Source organism: Pholis gunnellus (assembly GCF_910591455.1).
Source record: "Pholis gunnellus genome assembly, chromosome: 23".
Classification (NCBI taxonomy): Eukaryota; Metazoa; Chordata; class Actinopteri; order Perciformes; family Pholidae; genus Pholis; species Pholis gunnellus.
In genome coordinates, this window is record NC_136550.1 from 11,098,710 (window position 1) to 11,113,606 (window position 14,897).

Genomic DNA, 14,897 nt, shown 5'->3' on the forward strand with positions numbered 1-14,897 from the left:
GGACGTGGGCGAGTTCACTAGATGCTTACAACAGATCATTTGGCTAATCTTCTAAATACCGTTAGCTGTGCTGGGGTTTGTTTAAAAGTTGTCAACTGCTTATGTTTGTACCTCCATCAGAAATACAAAAGTAAGATGCAAGTTGTTCTTGAAGAGAATGAAAGTCAGTTCTTTTTGTGTTGCATTATGAACCTGTTTTACCTTCTTCCACGGTGTTCAGTGTCTTTGTCTGTTTTCTCAAAGAAAGGCATTCCAGATCAATATTACCTAATGTACTGACAAATGAACAAACAACCACAACTATTCAAAAGTCTACTATAATGTTTTCTAACGAGTATCCCTTTCATTGCCCTTCACTAAATGTGTTGGTACAAAATGTACTGCGTTTACAGTCAGCACCAGAAACCATGTGTGAGCTCTACAGAGCTTCAGGCTGGGGCAGTGGAACAAGTAGTGCCCACTTGTTGGCATGTTACAGTCTAGAAAATGCATGCTTCATGTTTCCTTTCCTTCATCAGGAGATGTTTCCTATATCTCACGTTCAGACACACACACACACACACACTCTTGAGTGCCGGCCACGTGCAGGAAGATGGAATTCCAGAGAGGAGAGAAAAAGTACAGTTGGAAAGCAGAGGTGGAAAGAGAGAGGGAGGAGAGAGAGAGAGAGGGAGGAGAGAGGGTCGGGGCGACGGTATGGAAAATACAGCATGGAAACACTGCACTCTCTGACCAGGGCATAGACCAGAGGAAGTATAGGAACTGTTACTGCTTACTCACTGAATCCTATAGACTGCTGCTGCCCCCCCCCCCCCCCATAAAGAAGCCAGGGCACCAGGACCCCCGCCTCCAGACTGCATGACTAGAATGAAAAAGGTAACAGAGAGCACTGAGACTGAAGGTTTCCATGAACGCAGCATAGCGGAGTATGTGCCAGTTGTTGAATGCATCTGCTGGAAAGAGGTGCATGTCACTTCAGCTCCTGCTGTACAGCATGCATTCTGTTCCAAAGCACCTTTAAGAGACACATCCATCGGGGAAGTTATCGAAGCTGATTAACCACTTCTCATTCGTTTGATGTCATTCAGTTGAGTCACACGATCCTTGAGCTCGGCACATAGTTTGAATGAACCTGCTGTTGATGTTGGTATCTAATGCTGTGAGTCATTGGTTTCCATCTGGTGTGTACCCATCCAATGATAAAACATGTTCTCATTGCTTCTTCGTCCATGTCCACCAGTTAACACGCTATCATCCTCTATAGAGGTAAACCAGATAAGATTCAAGCTGCTGCTGGTATATTTGGACCATTTATTGGCATAAACACTGCAGAAGTGTTGTACATTCATAGGAGGAGATGTGGCAGAAGAATGTTGAATAAAGAGAACAACTAGAGGTCAAATGTTAAATTTAAGTATTTACTATCTGTCAAGATACATGCAAACAATATTCTGTATAGAAGAACTGACGTAATAATAGTAAACATGCATTTGCATGCACAGCATACACTCAGCGGGTGCTAGTTGCCAAAGATTCAGAGGTGCCCAGATTCAAACCTAGAAAACAATGTTTCTTCACCGAACCGTTACTGGGCAACAACTTAAACGTAAAGTCACAGCCTAACCTTGCAGATTACTAAGTACTGCAGACAAACTGCTACATATACACAAGCCAACAGTTTGATTTACGAACAAATGACCCGGCGAAAACAGAGACCACCTTAAAAATCTCCTTCTAAACTAAGATTGTGTCTTTCTGAAAGTCAAGCCTTCGACTTCTAATGTCAGCTCGAAGGACTCGTAACATTCCAGCACATTTACATTAAGATGTATTCTCATCATCTCCTATCACTCCCAACAGGTGATAATAGTTTGATGAGCAGCTGTATGATCCAGCACATCAGCGTACAGAACATGCCTTCACCCCAAACCCGACCTCAGAGGCCGAGGCTGTAAATTAGACTTTGAGGATTTATCTGGTTAAATGAAGGTGAGCCGATGGCGGAGAGCAAGGGGCGGAGGAGGAAGAGAGAAGTCAATATGGTGGCACGTTACATAATTCTCTCACTGTATTGATTTATCGCCTTGCAGATTTGGCCCCTAGCCAGTATGCAATAGCATTTGTAATATTTGGGCTGGGGCCCAGACGGAGAGAGAGGGAGGTAAAGAGAGACTTAGATGGTGAGGGCAGATAGATGGTGACTGATAGAGTCCTCTCTCAGACAAAGAGTCAGACAAAAAAAAGATGGGACGAAAAGAAGTCGAAGCGGAGAGTTGGTGAGCAATAGCTGAGAGTTTTTGGGATGCAGCCAAAGTAACACCGATAAAGAGCGCGAAGAGAGCGATTGATAATGAAAAGAGACGGAAGGAAACAAAGCGTTTCAGAGAGCGCTTAATTGAGCGAGATGGAAATAGCTGAGATTTGGGGGAGAGGAAACGAGCGCGAGCGGGGATGAAGAGATAGTGACAGATCGAGGGAAGGCGGAAAAACAAAGAATGTGTGTCAGCGGGTGCACTGCAGGTCACCCTTTATGCTGTAATCAGTACCGTTATATAAGAGCCAGCAGCACCGGGCAGAACAGCCCGACCCACCGGATCTGCAGGACAGACTGGGCTTACTGCACACACAGTACACACAGTACACACACACACACACAGTGCGTCTTCAAACACTAGAACACAAAGTGCCTGTGGCCACGTACGCTGGATCTAAACTTCAGCAGCATTCACAGGTTGCTCTTAAAATACATTCACACTAGCTGGCTACATTTGAAAATATGATCTCTCTGAAATCGACAACCTGAGCAACCTGATTGGTCAGGTGGTAAAGCTCTATTTTTCTTTATCTTTACACAACTATTTCTGTCACTTTTCCTGTACAACTGAGTGCAACAACACGAAGGGCCTTCAAAGAAAGTTGAAAACCTGGAATGGATGCACGCCGTTCCACATCATCTTCACATTAAGCTGACTTAGGTGTGGACGTGGTTCACTGAGGTTATTCTTGAATCCCTTCATGGAGGAGCACCGGGGCCTCTTCTCCTTCCGTACCTCTCCCCCCCCCCCCCCCTGGCACTTCCTCCTTGTTGTGACATCTCTCTTTAACTCCTCCTCTCTCTCCATCTCTGGATGAAGTACAGACGGATGAGGGGAAGGAAGCGGAGATAAAGGCAGAAAACTAGATTAATGGGGCTGAATGGAGCACAGAGAGGGAGAGAAAGAGTGAGAAGATGGAGGAGAGAAAGAGTAGAGAGCGAGAGGGAGGCTGAGCGAGAACAGGCTTTCCTTGTGCTACTGTGAATAATTTACTTTATTCCCCACACTCTCTCTCGCTTTCTTTTAAAAGATATATTGAAGATATATTCATGGAGAGGGAGGGAGCTGATTAATTGCCAATTAATGTTTAACGAGGTACAGCTGTGTTCAATTAACACTGGTTTAGCCCCCCCCCCCCCTCATTCTCTCCCTCCATCAAGTATCATCCTCTCTTCCACTTCCCTTCTGCTGTTGACTCCACACCACAAGTGTTACTCGAGAGAGAGAGAGTGGAGAGAGAGAGAGTAATCCATTGGAATTAAGATGATGACTGGAGCTTATTTGATCAATTCCTTCAAAAACGTTGACTTCCAGCACTTTTTAGTCGGTATTAGATCTACCCAATAATGTGTCAGCCCAAGGCCGGAGCCGGCTTGTCTTCATTGCGTAGCTGTTTTATTTAAAATGTTATACTGCTACAGAGAGTTTGTAATGTCGTTTTTTCTTGTTTTCCCACAAAGTTGGCTCAGCCAATTAGGTTGCTTGACGCCCAAGGCCATACAACCCGTTGCAAAGGTTTGTGATGAACGTCTTTGGTGACCCATAACGCTCTTAACGTAGATATCTCTGTGAATAAACAACTGTAATTTCAGCCTTAAAGGAATAGTTTAACATTTTAAAGATTATGCTTATTTGCTTTGTTTTAATAAAGGGGTTATGTGCCACACTATGTCCTTGACTTCCTAAAGTCTCTGCTGGTTGCCTTCCGCTTGAATCTCATCGCGGTCTTTATGCTAAGCTAAGGTGACCAGCTGCTGGTTGTAGCCTTGTATTCACTCATGTATGAGAGAGCTATTGAGTTTCTAATCTAACTCTCAGAAAGAAAGCGAATACGTGCGTTTCCCTAAATGTCAATGCTTGAATAGTAATTGTTAATAGTTCGGTAAAGTTAAAAGAGGTCGGAGGTTCTGAGAGGCTGTAAGATATCACATCCAAGAAAACCCAAAACCAAAAGACTCTTTGACACTCAGGAAGCCTATTTTTATTCACTTCAAACTGATGATGGAAAACACCTCATTTGCATAACTTTTAAAGTTTGCATGAAATTCACTTGACAGCTGGAAGTACGTACAGCGAGATTTGAGAGAGCGGCCAGTCGGGCCAGAAAAAAAAACTTCCATTAAACTAAACTTGTTGGACTGGGAACACAGACCCCATGCTGGCAGTACATTTGACCACCATGACCGGCAGAAAGCTGACAATACATAGACTAGAAGCACACACACACACAAGTACACACCTGCAAGCTGTGTGAGGCCAGACTGTGCACATTTCACCCTCCATCCTACTTCTTGAACCACTAAGGGAGAAATGAGCACTTATTTAGAAAAATTTGATATACATTTTCCCCCCAAACTGCAACAGTCCTCTAAATGCAACATTTCTATTAAAAGGTTATTATTCCACATTACAAGAGCTTTAGAAACCGTAGAGAATACAGCCAACCTGTCAGTCTAAACTGAAGACTCGGGCTGCAGTGTCTTCATATTCTGCTGCCATAGGTACGGAATCAACATGAAGAAACGGTTGAATTACATTAAAAAGCGACGTTAGTTGAGCTTTTTCAAGCTGAAATTAGAGCTTGACATTGTCCAATGCTGTAGCTAACTCAAATCTTCATCTCTGATCCATTACTGTTTTATTGAGGGAAATATACACAACTGTATATTCTGGGATTTACATTCCTGTACGTATAGTCATATATATTCGTAAACCGTGCAACATTTCTTGATTTTCCCTTCCAGACATTTTTTCTTTTGTCCAACAAACATCCACCTGATGCCTTTGGATCCACCAGGTGTAGTGAGTGTACTGTGTGCAGTTTACTTTACAACATGTCACGGTGGTGAAGTTCTTAAAGGCCAGACCGTTATACCTTTTCTGTGTCATTTTTGAAGTTGCCGACACAGAAATGTCCCCGGTGAAGCTGTAGAGATGGAACACCACATGACAGAGATGTCATTAGTTCCGAGCACAAGCCGGAGTGGGTGTTGTAGTGCGTGATCGGCACAGATTGCCGGTGAACCCAGTGACACCGAGACATTTGGATTCTACATCATGCCTCCGTTGCCCTCCTCCCCTGCAAGCAAAGACCCACAGGACTCGCAAGTTTGATGCCTTCTTTTTTTCTCTCCTTCTCATCCACCTTTTTCTTCATCATGCCGTATCTCTTTCTTCACTGTTCATCTGATTCATCATCTCCTTGGAGCCACTCCCTCCCTCCCTCCCTCCCTCCCTCCCTCATTCCCTCCCTCCCTCCCTCCCTGTGCTTGTCTCTCTGTCCAGGACATCACTCGGTGTCAATTTAGATTTTGTGTGTTACACTGTGGTAACGACACTATGGACCCAGCCTGACCTGAGTTCATGATCATTGTACACACACACAAACACAACATGATCATGTCATATGTAAATATGATAGTGCGGGAGAATGAGGAAACAGAGAGCGACATGGGATGCTAAATATTGCATCTGTCTGGAGGAGTGAAAGTGTGTGTGTGTGTGTGTGCATGTGTGACTGCCGTTGTGTATGTACTTGTATGTACCCATTTTGTCTTTCATCACAATCTGATACCTCCACCCATCTGTTCACAAAGGAGAGAGGAAGAAGAGGTGGGAGCATGCAGAGTTGGCTATCACCCTTCATATCTGCTCCTCCTCTTCCTCTTTATCTGCTCTCTTTGTCCTCTACCTCTCTCCCCATCTCTCCTCCTCCTCCTCTCCCTCCTCTCCTCTAATCCCTCCTCCTCTCCCTCCTGCCTGTCTCTGCACTCCTCTTCTCCTCCTTTCATCTTCAGATACAGGCAGAATGGAGCTCAGCTTCCTCTAAAGACCCAGCAGGTGTGTGGTGTGTCTAATTGCAAGTAAGTGTGTGTGTGTGTGTGAGTGTGCAAAATGTGCTTTAAAGTCCCGCGTATAAGAGCCCCCCCCCCCATGAAGTCACATCGTGCCTGTGTTTGTATCTACTGTATGTGTGTTAGCTGTGTGCGTTTCTACGTGTGTATTGGAGATATCTTGTTTCCTCAGGGGAGTCCAGGCCCATTTCCACTGTCTGCTGTAGCCAACCAACCCAGAAGTGCATCGATAATCTATTAGGGTAGAAATACACAGGCGCGCACACACACGCACACACACACACACAAATGCTTGTTCCTCTTACCTGCCCCTTGCTGAGCACACTCTGGGTGTGTACTGACTGGAACTGGGCGGGCCAGATATTGCCTGTACCTGAAAAGCAAGCATAGCGCAGATATAAGAATGAACACACACACGCATACACACACACCACTTATCAGTGGCATTGGCTAACATATATATTGCAGGGAGTAGTGCAATGCTTAAGTAGTCGTCAAGCAGCCAGCCACTTCTATTGTATCACATCTCATCTCATTATAGAACCATGGGCATGATTTCTGTTGCAAATAAAACAGCCTCCGCTCTTTTGGGAAAGCTTTCCACAACATTTTGGAACCTGGCTGCCGGGATTTAGCTCCAATTCAACCGCAAGAGCATTAGTGAGGTCGGGCGTCGATATCAGGCGACCGTTTCTTTATGGACTTCTCTTCGTAAACAGGGTCATAAAAACTTCCCTCGACACAGGGCTGTCCACACACGTCTGGCCCTGTAGTGTATCAGAGTGCTACAATTCCTTCAATGTATTTTTATATATATTACATTTCTATACAACTATAAAGACAAGACAACAGCACAGAAACTATGTAGATGATGTAATCCACCCTGTACATATGAAAACAGACACACACAGACACTAAGGTGAACAGAACCCAATGAACTGAGTACTGGCCGACCACCCAGTGATTACAGCTACCAGACAGGACTTACACTCACTGTCATTATATCCTCAGACATCCAGAGCACACACACACACACACACACGGGGAAATTGTGACAGCGACGCACAAATGCACACACAAACAACACACGGCCAGACAAAACACATAAACAAGATACCAGCATGATGTAAGGAGGCGCAATATCAAACATCACCATAATGAAAGCTAAAGCCTGTTTATCAAGCAGTTAAGTAGGACAGGAGGAGCTAAGCCCCAAAGATGCAGCGTGTTTACAACAACACAGCCATACACGGAGAGTGTAACCACATTTTAAATGCCCCGCTGCTGCCAAACTACGTCTATTTGTAGCCACGGACAACACCACCAGGGTTTTTGTGCCATATGCAGGGGGTCAAGTCAAGTCCAGAGGGACGGTGGGAATGACTCATACTCACATTAATGAGTGTTCATAGAACATACAGAGTGAGTTCGTTCTTTTGTCTTAGTTTGATTTGAAGGATTACTTTCAGAAGTGATAGATGTTGATTATTTTCTCCATCCGTCAGCCGTCAAAAATTGTCAGAAATATTTAAAATCACAAATGTCACAATGGCCCAGAGCCAACGTGAAAAACCCAAAGATTTTAAAATGAAAGGGAAATAAAACATATTGGCTGACAATATGTCAGCAGTTAATCACCTCTGATTGGTGAAAAACACCAGAGCACTTATACCGATACTGAATACTACAGGCTAGTATTACTCAACGACTGGAGACATATTCTAACAGAGTATGGCTGTGGGACAACACATTCCCGAAATATAAGATTATTGAGCACATTCCATTGTCATCAGGACAAAAACACTTTGAAAAAAACAGGGAATTCACTGTATTTAAAGTAAAACCTCTTCTGTCTGAAGTTATTATGGAAGTTCATTACAGCAGGACAGCCAGCGTTTTACAGTGTAAATGTCTCAGAGATGTGTGTTTGGCGTTTTAAGCTCCTAGGACATCTTGTTTCGTAAATTTGATCACCTTATCCGCCAACTGAAATTGGTCATGCTGTTGCAAATTCAAACCTCAAAAAAACCTAAAACCCAAGCAATCATTTCAGGTAAAGCCTGAAGTATTCCATCATCTACCATTTTCCTCTTTGGATAATCTCTGGATTCCTGCCTATTGGAATTCCTCCACAGATTATCGCTTAAACCACTCCAGGGCCAAGGAGAGGAGGAGGAGAGGGAGGAGGAGGGGAAGGAGGAGGGGGGGAGGGGAGTTTCGTTTTAAGAAGTTGGAAGTCTGTGAGTCTTGCTGGGCTTGCAGTTCCCCCCGTGGACACGTTTTGTGCATGTCGAGGAATGCGCTCGCTCCATCGCTCTGTTGTAACCCCCCCTCTTCCCATCCCCTATCTCCTTCCTTTCCTTCTCCTTTTAGCGAACAGAGGCATGAAGGTAGACACAGACAGCCGGGCGAACTCACAACAGCTCCCGTGATCTGCCTGACAACAGCCTGAGGGCCCACACATAGGCACACAAACAGACACACAATCAGAACAGAGACAGGGAAAAAAAGAGACCAAAGAGGGGCCCCGGGACGGAGCCTTAAGGCACTCCAACCTGGTGACACAGCAGCAGCAGCAGCTTCCCTCCAGGCCCCCAGCTGCTAAGCCTAACTAACCACCAGTTGGAAACGGCTCCACTCCTGTTTGCTAAGTGCCTTTGTTTGGCAGAAAACAATAACTAGCCCCCCCCCCCCCCCTCTAATTTACTGGGGAGTTGGCTCATTCCTCTCAGTGGAATGTACAGTGTGGGAGCAGCTTGCATTTCATGACGGGGTGGAGAGAGCCGTGATGAGGGGGGTGGTTATCCGGACCGGAGTGGGGCTCATAGAGGGCGGGGTGAGGGGTATTTTTAGATGACATGTCATTTTAAACTTGGTGGTGTGTTCCTGTTCTGTGGTGAAGGAATGAAACAGGACGGATAAATAGCCTGAACCTGCAAAGGAGAACTCCAATCAAACTGTTAGCAACCAGACAGGCTACAGGCTTACCCAAAGCACTCAGAGAAATCCTCTCTCAAACAATAAGTAATGTAAACACAGCACAAGCTCAACAATAAAAAAACAGGACAAATACTGAAATCCACATCTACAGAGTGAACAGCAAACACAAATCCCCCATAAACAGAGCACAAATCATGGACGCTATTGAGCCTTTCTGAAATGCAAACAGTCCCACGATCATTCTGTCTCCAAAACCACGCCCACTCCATCCACTGTCTCCCTACTTAACCCGCAGTAAACTGCAATAGCTCACAGAGCGGTGAGAACGAAAGCAATCCAAGTTCAGCTCGTCTCCGTGAGCGAGTGCAAAGCCTGAAAGGAAAGGGACTGAACGAGGGAAAGATAGAGAACATATGGTGTACGGGGACCTCGTTTCCTTCCCCTTCACTCATCTCCTCCGTTTCCCCTCATCTCACACACCTGGGACCATTACTCCTCATGGAATCAACACCCAACTAAAACTCCACTTTCTTTAATTAGTTCTTGCTCTCCCTCCCCCATCCATATGCTCTCATCTCTCCGTCACCATTTCTCTCTTTGTCTCTTCTCCAATCTGCTCCGTTTCTTTAGTCCCTGTCGTCGTAATGTCTCACCAACATGGATCTGCTTTCCTCTCAGACTTCCCTCTTTACACCCTTTCCCACTCAATTTCTCATTTATGATTACTGTATCAGGCTTTGTATACAAAGTGAATGTGGAGCTCTCACAATTCCCATGTCCATAGCCTGTGTGTGTGTGTGTGTGCTGTAAAGGCCTGTTTGTCTGGGTGTGGTACGGAGTCTGTGTGGGAAATAAGATTGAGGGAGTGGGACGTTTCCCACATTCTACTGCTCAATTACTCAAAGACGAAATGATGGGAGAGACAATATACTGCTGGCAGATTGATCCGTGTGCGAGAGGGCATGAGAGGGAGACAGAGCGCTCGACATGAGAGACAACAGGTCGAGCCGCAAGGAAATCCCAACAGCAAGACAAAAATACAGCAATCTAAACACCGGTCTGGACAGAAAGTGAGCAATCAAAACTCGTCCAGTGCTCACAAACGTCATAAATACTTGAAGCCATTTTCAAAGCCTCTCCCTCCTGCACGGAAAGAGAACATCATCTCCTCTGCAGCTTAAAACTAGCTCACTGTTGTTGTTTTTAATGCATTTTTATCTCCCAGTGAATATAAATGATAAGTCTTCAAAGTGCATGCAATATCTATCTCCTTGTTTTTGCAATTGTATTCAATTCCGACTTGAGCCCCGTAGTAGTTATGGAAATGGGATCAGTACGGTTGCCTGGGTGATGTTTGCGTTAAAATAAACAACTCAAACGTGACGTGGACACCTACGACTGCCACCACATCCAGCGAGTGAAAGGCATGTCTGAACGCAGCTACTAGCAGGCTGTCTGCTTGGCTTTGATGTCTGCAACCCTGACCACAAAAGGGACAAGTCATTATATGGTGGTTGTGTGTGTGTGTGTGTGTGTGTGTGTGTGTGTGTGTGTGTGTGTGTGTGTGTGTGTGTGTGTGTGTGTGTGTGTGGTTGTGTGTGTGACATAAACAGGGCATGGAGGAAATTAGTGCTTATTTAAATCACAGTGACCTCAAACCTGGAAGCCCACATCAAAGTTGTCCACTTATGCTATGTACTACATGTGGTACATTTCTCTTTAAATTGGAAAAAAACACAATACCATATGCAAGTTCCAGAAATTGCACATTTAAATTGGAAATGTATACAAATTCAGATATACCGGAAAGACATAAACAACTTTAATACTTCGTATCTGTCAGTAATCACAAGACACTGTGGGAGGAAAGTCATGTAATCCATGCATCCATCCTGGATCAAGCGTCACTAACATGTATGCCATTTAAATATGGGATATGAATAGGTAGTAAATATAAACTAGAGACAAGAGTAGCCTTGTGATTGATGTGTCCGACTAAGGCCACAGCTCACTTGGGTTCATGACAGCCATTATCATGAGTTATAGGGGTCTTAATGAGAGCTGTGGCAGCATGTTTATTCATGGCCCACGTCATGAGAGTGAACAAATGCAGACAAAAATGAATAGACACGAAGGCAAAAGAAATGACACGGCGTGTGAATGACCAGACTTTCCATCACACAAATTACAGGTAGACAGGAGAGGAACTGAGTCCATCTGAAGAGCAGATTGAATGTGACACTTTGCACAAGGTACATTAGACAAATGCAAAACTAGGTTCTCAAAAGAAAAACAATATTAAGTCAAACAGAAAATCTTCAGGGAAATGTGAAAGCCGAATGTGTCGTTTAGTCCGTTTAGTCAGTGCATCTTCACATGTTGTGTTGCTGTATGAAAGTGCCGCGGGTGATGTTTTTGTTGTACTAATTAGAGGATGGAATGCGATGAAAATCAATGGGTGGAAACGACCAAATGACGCAGAAGCACTAAATCAGACGGAGAAGGGAAAATCCCACAACTGTCTTCAATATGCTGGAGCATGTGTTGCATGTTGGTTCTATTTGTGTGTGTGAGAGTGTGTGTGTGTGTGCCTGTGTGTGTTTGATTTCTTGATCTCCTCCAGCGTGCATTTGTAAACTCCACCTCCCTCTGCCTGGCCTGGTTGCTAGGAAACCTGCTTATGGCACGTGCCTGACTGTCTTTCCTGACCTTTGACCCCCACAGAGCTCTAACCCCAATGACCTCAGGAGTGGTCTGGCCATTCATCTTACTGACCACTCCCACAGACACTGCTCTGTGTGTGTGTGTGTGAGTAAGCACTTCGTAGGCTACGTTCATCAGACTGCAGACAAATCAGATCTTTAAGGCAGACCGTCAGCGTCAGCACTGTTATTTGCAAGTGATCAGATTGGATTTATGTGTCCGAGCATCACCAGCTTCTGTGCATAAGGTTGCTTTGGTAACTACGTAGCTACGCTGGGCTCTCCAACACAGAAAAAAGTTTTTAAAAAGTAAGATGTTTATAGTGTCTGCCCACGGACGGTTGCTCTCCTCCATAGCACTCTGCTAGTAGCAGCACGGATTCTCAGTACCTCCACACGGCCAGACTGACACGCATCTGTAGAAATACGATTGGAATCACATTTCAATCCACCTCCAAATGTGGTTTGTATCCGATTTGCAAAATTCTCATACCAAGAGGATTTTTGCTTTTTTAAAATAAATTGAATCTGAATATGCCAAAATCGGAACAAGACTGTAGACGCGAATGAGTTTGTGTCAACTGTGGGTGAGAGGAAAAACCCCACGTGTGTATTGGTGTATAATCCAGTAGGATACAGCCTAAAACGCTGCATCAAGTATCGGCGAGTATGTGAGTGTATGCATTGATCTGATATCACCTTATCATATCATTTAATCATTCCATTTACACAACACGTGTCACTCGCTACCCGACCGGTATTTCACAGTGCGAACTCGTACTACACAGCAGTGTAGTTGTTAAGGTATTTCACAGTGCGAACTCGTACTACACAGCAGTGTAGTTGTTAACACTCCCTTGCACACTTTTTTCCCACATTATTCTACATTGTGAACAACGGAATCCGTGAAAGCTAGTTAGCGTTAGCTGTTAGCAGTCGGTGGGCAGCACAGTCCTGCTGAGCTAAATAATGGATTCAGGCAACATTCAGTAAAAATTAGTAACATTATCGTGATGTGTTCCAATGTAATCATGTAAAATGTTGTTTTTGTAGAGAAACCTGTAGATGTTTTAGATACTAAAGAGCAGCTGGATCTATGAAGAGGCAAATGTTTTTTTGTATTTCAAAAGTTGAACTGCTGGAATCTGTGTGTGTGTGTGTGTGTGTGTGTGTGTGTGTGTGTGTGTGTGTGTGTGTGTGTGTACGTGTTAAACTGATCTTCACTGTGAGCACAGAGATACGTTCCCTTTAAACTCTACATCATCCTGCACAGTCAATCAAACAATAAGCAACAGGGGGACTTGAACTGCAGTAGTCTTTGGTGGGGTTGTAACCTTCTAAACCCTCCAGATCTGGACACAGAGAATATGTCAAATATCAAGAAATGATTAAGAGTTGAGAAAATGCACAACTACAGGTAAGAGTTTCTCTGCAAGCATATTGAGCTGAATTGTGTTAAACTGTGGACAAAAATCTGCAAACTGAGCTTCGGTTGCTGTTTGGGAACACAACCAAGGAGGCCATGTAACACTAAACAAGCTGCAGGCATAGGGGCAGTGGCCCACAGTAGTTTGCCACACATACAAATATGTCGATATCCATGAATGCAGAGGCACAGAAAAGGTAGAATTCTGGGTAAGAGTATCGCAGAGCACCAACCTTATCCCCCCTTGCAAATATTGCCCCGCAAAAACAGTGTCAGATAGCTCTGTGTGTGTGTGTGTGTGTGTGTGTGTGTGTGTGTCATTCTGTCTTGCTAGCAGCAGACAAGGGGAAGCGTCACGCCTTTATTTATTCATCAACCTTCTGGGAACAGGCAATGAGAGTCAATGTCAATACATTATTGCACAGACACACACACACACACACACACACACACACACACACACCTTCAGTCAACCTATAGAATGAGCACATATACAGTTACTTTTCTAGGATACCTCTGCCAACACATACTGTAATGGCTTGCTCTAAAATATCACAGTACACACACACTACACACACCCCTTGTTCAGGGACGGGGCTATGAATCTGAGCCCAGAAAGCACACAGAACCTATATGCATATATATACCCGGATATGCAACACACACACAGCCTATTTAAAAACTCCAGTTTAGCTGAGTCAGCACGGCAAAACAGAAAAGACTTGAGGGCTGGACAAAACAACGAGCCCGGTAACCTCGGAGACACACTGTACAGCACACACACACAGCATCCTGACATACTGTGTGTGTCCACAAGTACAAACACGTGCGTAACGTTACAGAAACACCCAGCAACAAAGAAAAGCCACAAACACAATAGAACACACTCGTATAAAATGCAAAAGACACAGGGACAACACACACACCAGTTTGGGGAACACAAGCATGTGCGTGTGCTACTTCACATCTGGCTCCTCTTAGACCAAGACACAAAAGAAGTAGTATGTGTAGAGACACTAGAGAATGTGGCATTGTGTGTGTTCACATGTGTGTGTGTGTGTGTGTGTGTGTTTGTCATTTGGTCAGTGCTTTGATAGCTGGCGAATGAGGAGGAGGGCTCACCATGAGGAGAGACAGAGACAGAGAGAGAGAGAGAGAGAGAGAGAGAGAGAGAGAGAGAGAGAGAGAGAGAGAGAGAGAGAGAGAGAGAGAGAGACAGAGAGAGAGACAGAGAGAGAGGGGCCAGCCGCCGTCAGATACACAAACCACATGCAGCTGTTCAGTGTTTGCCTGAGAAGCACATGACGCACACACACACACACACACACACACACGCAAAGCCTCACACACAGAGAGAGGAACGTAGGTCTTAGTGACTCGGCCAGCGAACATGTATGTGAGACTTGTTCGCCACCATGTGCATCTATCTCAGTGGAAATCCTCAGGTTGTCTGTGCGAGTCTGTTTTTGGCCCGTAGTGAGTCGTGTAGCGTGTTGCGGGTCTAACTGTGGGGTAAAAATAGCCCTCCGTGTCAAACACGGTTACAGAGTGATGACGAAACAACTGGCTCTACCAGCTGCACACACACACACACAAACACGTTGTTTTGGATGCACACAGCTCCGTTAAGTCATTGTCTCAACTCAATGCACTAACACTG

At 44.7% G+C, this 14,897-nt stretch overlaps 1 long non-coding RNA gene across 1 annotated transcript in view; it reads right to left on the bottom strand.

Moving 5' to 3' along the window:
• Positions 1 to 6,478: 6,478 nt before the first annotated feature.
• Positions 6,479 to 14,897, bottom strand: part of LOC306714858 — a 28,008-nt gene continuing 19,589 nt past the window's right edge. The window contains exon 3 of the long non-coding RNA XR_013767643.1: positions 6,479 to 6,542. This is a non-coding gene — a long non-coding RNA (uncharacterized lncRNA). The remainder of the gene's footprint in view (positions 6,543 to 14,897) is intronic.